Raw genomic sequence first — 5905 nt, forward strand, 5'->3', positions numbered from 1 at the left:
GATGTCTGAGGCGCCAGATATCCATCAGGTTGCAGTTTTCCACCATTGAGAAAAATGGTTTTGGTAGTTTTCCTTCTTTGTTTATGCCATCTCTAAGTTTATCCATTTCTAACGAGACGACACCGTTCATGTCGCCCATTAGAATTATTTTTTGATCCATATAATCCCATAGCTTCTCTTCTAATTTTTTAAAGAATTCAGTTTTACTACCATTTGGGTGTACGCCCCCACGACCACCAGTTTTTCTCCTTGCCAGTTGATGCTAACCCCTATCACCCTCCCCTCTTCATCCTTAAATAGCGTTTTAGCTTCTATCTTGTTCTTAATATAAAGTACAACACCTCTTTTCTTTTCTTTGTCTGAGGATTCAAATTCGTTTCCCAATCTTTTATTAATTAGCACTTTTTTATGTCTTCTGGCTACATGCGTCTCCTGAAGACAAATAATATCCAGGTTTTTTTTCTTCAGATATTGCTCAATTTTATTTCTCCGTTTTTTATCGTTCATCCCGTTGACATTCCAATTCCAAATTTTTAGTCCCATAATGCTAGATTTTCACTTAACCTTTCTTTACGTTAACCTTTCTTTTATAAGTGACCTGAGTCCTCCTTTTCCTCCTCTACTTCTTCTTCTGATCCGCTTCCCCCCCCTCCCCCCCCCTCCCCCACTCCTGGGTCTTCTGTTAATCCTCCCTCTACACCTCCTGTACCATTTGGTTCCATTCTCAACTCTTTATATTTCCTAAGAAACTTCCCGGTTTCTTCCTGACTTAATAGCCTGTGTCTCTTGCCTCTATACATAAATGAGACCCCTTCCGGGAATTCCCATCTAAACTCTATCTTATTTTTCTTCAATGTCTGCACCAAAGATTTGTAAGAGTCTCTTCGTTTGAGTAACCTGATTGGGACATCTTTAAAGATAATTATATAGCTCCCATCTATATTCAACCTCTTTTCCCTATTCCTCTGAAGAATCCTATTTCTCATTTCTTTGTCCTTAAATACAATCAGACAGTCGCCTATAGGTTTTCTAGCTCTTGTTGTGTTAACGCGCATTCTAAATGCATTCTGTATATTTTTGGCCATTTCCTCCGGTGATACCCCCAACCAATCCGCTAGCTCCTTTGTCAATTTCTCTTTTATATTTTCATTTTGCGTCTCAGGCACAGCTCTAAACCTCAGATTAATCTCCCTCTGTTTTAATTCATTCATTCATCTTTATTTATATTTTGCTTACTATTTACAGCTGTCTCTATGCAGATCATACGATAAATGGTAACAGGCAGGAGGTTTAATATGGGAACCAAAGGGTAAGAGAGTAAGCAGCTCAGCTGCAGCATCTTCAGGTCAAAAGAGCAGATTGTTCTGTAAGATCTGCCACTTAGTTATCTTTTCCTTAACTGGAGTTCACTGAGATTCTTTCACTGCACTTATAAAATACTCCAACACTGGCCCAGTTGAGAGCAAACATTTCCCATTCTTGTCCCATGATTACAAGTGTAAGAGTGCCCAGCCGATTTGCATTCATTCCCTCATCATCATCATTTTATTCGTATGGCCCTCTGCCTCTTAAACCTGCACATCCTCCCTCCCTCTGCAAAGTAGCCTTAACTCTGTGCCATAGCTGTCAACCGTCTCTTATTTGGCGGGAAAGTCCCTTATCCCAGCGCTGTGTCCCACTGCTGTCCCTTATTGATGATGTCCCTTAAATTTCCCAGGTTTCAAAGGAAGCAGCTCCTCTCCCTCCCTGCTGGCCAGGGAGGAGGGAGGCTCCAACTGTGTTGCTTGGCTGCCTGGCCCAGCCCCCTCTGTCCTCCTCTCACCAGTCTTGGCCCCCGGGAGCCCCTCCAGGCCATCCTCCTCGCGGCTGCCGAACTGAGTTTCTCTGCCTGGGGCCTCTCCTCTGCCCGCCGCCGCCACCGCTCCCGCTAAACTGTACTGCGACTGCCCTGCCGAAGGACCTGGATGAGATGGGCAACCTGGCGCAGCCTGTGAATTCCTGAGGAGCCTTGAGAGGAGAGCCAGGGCAACCATAGAGGATGCAGTTCAGAGAGTGGGCAGGTGTTCCAAGGGCTACAAGGGAAGGACCGCAAGCACTTCTCCCATAGATTTGTAGTGGTAGACTAGCATAGATGGTCTGATCTGCGGGTTTACTTCGGGCGCTATTCCCCCCCCCTTCCTCCCGCCCCGCCTGATGGAACTGAGAGCTGCAGATGGAGCACGAGAGAAAAGATACAGAACTGCAGCAGCATCTTCGTAGCTTGGACTTCGTTTTGCGTGAAAAGTGGTTGCTGCTTGTAGTCATTTAATTGCAGTGTTTCATCAGCTGGTGTCTTGAGCAGCAACCTCTGGAAACGAAGGGCTAAAAACTGGCGCTGCTCTCCAAAATTATCTGGTCCCTTTTAACTTCGTATTTCAGCTGGTTGACTAAAATCCCTTATTTTGGCTGCTGATCCCTTATTTTCGAGGCTTCTGGTCCCTTATTTTCAAATCTATAAGTTGACGGCTATGCTCTGTGCTGATCGTGACCTCAAGCCATGGTTAGCTTGAAAACAGCAGCCTGCTTTGCACACAACATTAAGACATAGTTTAAAGTAAACTCAATCGATCCCATTTGCTCCTCTCCTGCTCTTGCTTTTGCCATGCCAGGAAGAAACAATGTGGACCAGTGACCACAGTTTGTTTCCTGCAAACAAACCGGAAGCAGTAAGCTAAGAACAAACCCTGGCTTCCAACAGTGGTTTATTTGGAGAGAAACAAACCATAGGCACTGGTTCAAATGTAGCTCTCTGATTTACTTCTTCCCAGAAAATTGGACACTGTTGAGCATGTGCAGTAGCACAAGATATAGATAGATAGATAGATAGATAGATAGATAGATAGATAGATGATAGATAGATAGTTTATTACGGCCATAGGCCCATATTCAATAGATCATGCAGCAAAACAGGTATAACAAAGCAAAATTAATAAATTAAAATACGTTTAAATCAAGTACATCTCAAACCGTAAATTTCTACATTCCATTAAAATAAGAACAATATAGCACTTAAAATATGAAATTATCAATATAAATCAATATTACTTAGGCAAAATCAATAATCATAGAGTAATCCATTTTCCTCTTATAAGCTAATACTGTTATCAGAAATCTGGCAACAGAAAGAGACCTGCTCGGATCCGAATCTTGCAGTAAATGTATTAGCTGTTTTTCCAGGGAGTCACCCGAGATTTCCAATAATAAAGGGGACAAAAATCTGATCCGAGAAACTGAATGTAGTGAACAACAGAATAGTATATGTTGTAAGGATTCTATAGATCTATTATCACATACACACACCGCTGAGATCTGACCACTGGAAAATCTATAGCAAACCGGAAGCAGTAAGCTAAGAACAAACCCTGGCTTCCAACAGTGGTTTATTTGGAGAGAAACAAACCACAGGCACTGGTTCAAACGTAGCTCTCTGATTTACTTCTTCCCAGAAAATTGGACACTGTTGAGCATGTGCAATAGCACAAGGTATTATGCTACTTTTAATACTGCACATGAAGAAGGTCAGGGTCTGACCCCAGTGCTTGAAGCTGGTTTGCAAACCATAATTATGAGCAACCATGGTTAGCATTAGCCTCAGTGCCAACACAGCACTAAACCATGATTAATTATGAAAGGGGACGAGATGAGGGGTATTTATGCATAAGCTATTGTTCTTATATTCAGTCAGGAAATATTAGGTCTGCCCAAGACCATTCCCACACAAAGTGATGAGTGATGGCAAATGTAAAAATAGCACTAAATAAATTAACACCTGGAACAATCTAGCAAGTGCAATGCACTTTTAAGTAACTCTGAATTCAATGTGGGAGAATGAAACACTTGTCTAAACCATGACCAATGAAATCAAAGGGACTTAACTTGGGTTGGCATGTGCCCAAAATGTGAATGTAATGAACAATTACCTAATATCCAACATACAGCTGGCACTGCAGTGAGCACAAACTAAAAAGTCACACTTGCCAATCTTACTGCTCCCCACTTCGCTAACCCTGACACCTGAAACCTACCATTTAATTATGGGCTCTTCTAAAGTCAGTTACTGTACAGGGCTAATGAGTGTACTTGTATTTAGTCCTATTAACTTTGGCTCACATTGAAGAAGAACAGATTATGATGTTTTATATTATATCTACATGCAATGGCATGCACTTTTCTTCTATTCCAGTGGCACATACCAAGGTGAAGAAAGGTTTTTGTCTCATCAGAGTATGTTAACTAGGTTTGTATAATTAAAATAAATAAAACCAGATTTGTTTGGTTTTTTTTTTAAAAAATCCACCTTCTTCCATATTTCACCTTATTCATATACCTTGGTAATTATGTCTATGTTATGACACAAAACGTTCAGGCTTCTAAGCAGCTTGCAGGTTTTTCAATTCCAGCTGCAAAGTACACAATTATAAACTGAAATTTAATTAAGTATGCATTGCTTGCAGCAGTTGTTTAATCACAGGGCCATCAAAGTGTGTTTCCAAAAATCTTCATAAACAGAATCTTTTAAAGTAAATGGTAGGTTGGCACATTCTCCGAAGAAATAAACCATGCAATGCATTAATTTTTAGCTCTTTGGAAATGTTTGCTCTCAGTCTGCAAAAATGGCCTCAGTCCAGAAATGAATCTAATCTAAATTACCAGTTTGCTCGACCAAAACTTGACCATTTTGAAGGCAGATAAAATATAGAACTATGTGGGGCTTAAAAAACAAACAAACTGTATTCACAACAATCAAGTGGAAAGATCTGGGGTAGAGATATTTTGAAGACCTACACAACTTGTGACCAATTAAGCCAATAAAATCCACCATTTATACGCAGTGATCCAGGGACCCCAAGCCCTAGATCTTTTGCAGTGGAAGGCCCCAGATCTGCAGATCCTTCTGTCCTTTATTATTATTTTTCAAAGAGACAACAATAACTTTGCAAATTCAGCGACTGGATGCACAGCAAAGTGTCCTGCTGGTGAGATCTCAGCTTCTTCCTGCAAACATCTATGCACATCTTTTTAAGCATATGTAAGTTAAGCCTTGTGCAAATTTGCAGCCACCCACCAATGTGGAGGGGACAAGCAGGTGTCTCTGGGAATCACAGAAGCAGGACTTGAAAGCAATAGCTTGTTGGGCTCAATGTTTGCCACCAAACATTTTCAGCACAAACATTGTGCTTTCAAGTGGACTGAAATATGCTCTGCCTTGTTATATTGCCATTATAGGTGTCTATTTATATTAACTATGAATAGAATCATGCAGCAGTCTTTACTCTTTGGTAAGTCACAGTGCCTTAAAGATGGCTTGGCTTTTTCTTTAATTGAAATTCAGCTCCAGGTTAAAACAATCTTGTGGATTTTAATAGAGCTGGAGGACCATCAGATATTTCTGGAACCAATGGGCGGAATTCCATATTGTGCTCTTCCAAATGTTCCACCTGCACAAGCATTCCATATTGCCAGACAGAATGATTCCCTTTCTCCTTCCTGTACTGTTTTGGGGGTTCTCCCTGGGACAGGGGGGCTCCAGCCAATTTAGGGAACATGGGAGGCATGTGGGAGAAGGAAGGAAATCTCCATTGCACAAGCAGAAGTCCTTCCACAGGACTTCCATTGATAGGACTGGTTAAGTGAATCCTACTCGTTCTGTTTCATATTTTGTTCATTCGTTTCATAAAATTTATATAAAGAAACCTGCATCAAAGCCATTCACAACTATCAGAAGTTCACATCCATTCACAGTTATGCCTTGTAGGATCTACTGTAGCTGCAGACATCCCTAAAGTTTTGCCATTTTAATCTTCTAAATGTTGTGCAGCAATATTCCTTAAACAAATAATTTTATCTGAACTGGTAGTTTCAATGA

This window comes from Podarcis cretensis, assembly GCF_951804945.1.
Source record: "Podarcis cretensis genome assembly, chromosome: 4".
Lineage (NCBI taxonomy): Eukaryota > Metazoa > Chordata > Lepidosauria > Squamata > Lacertidae > Podarcis > Podarcis cretensis.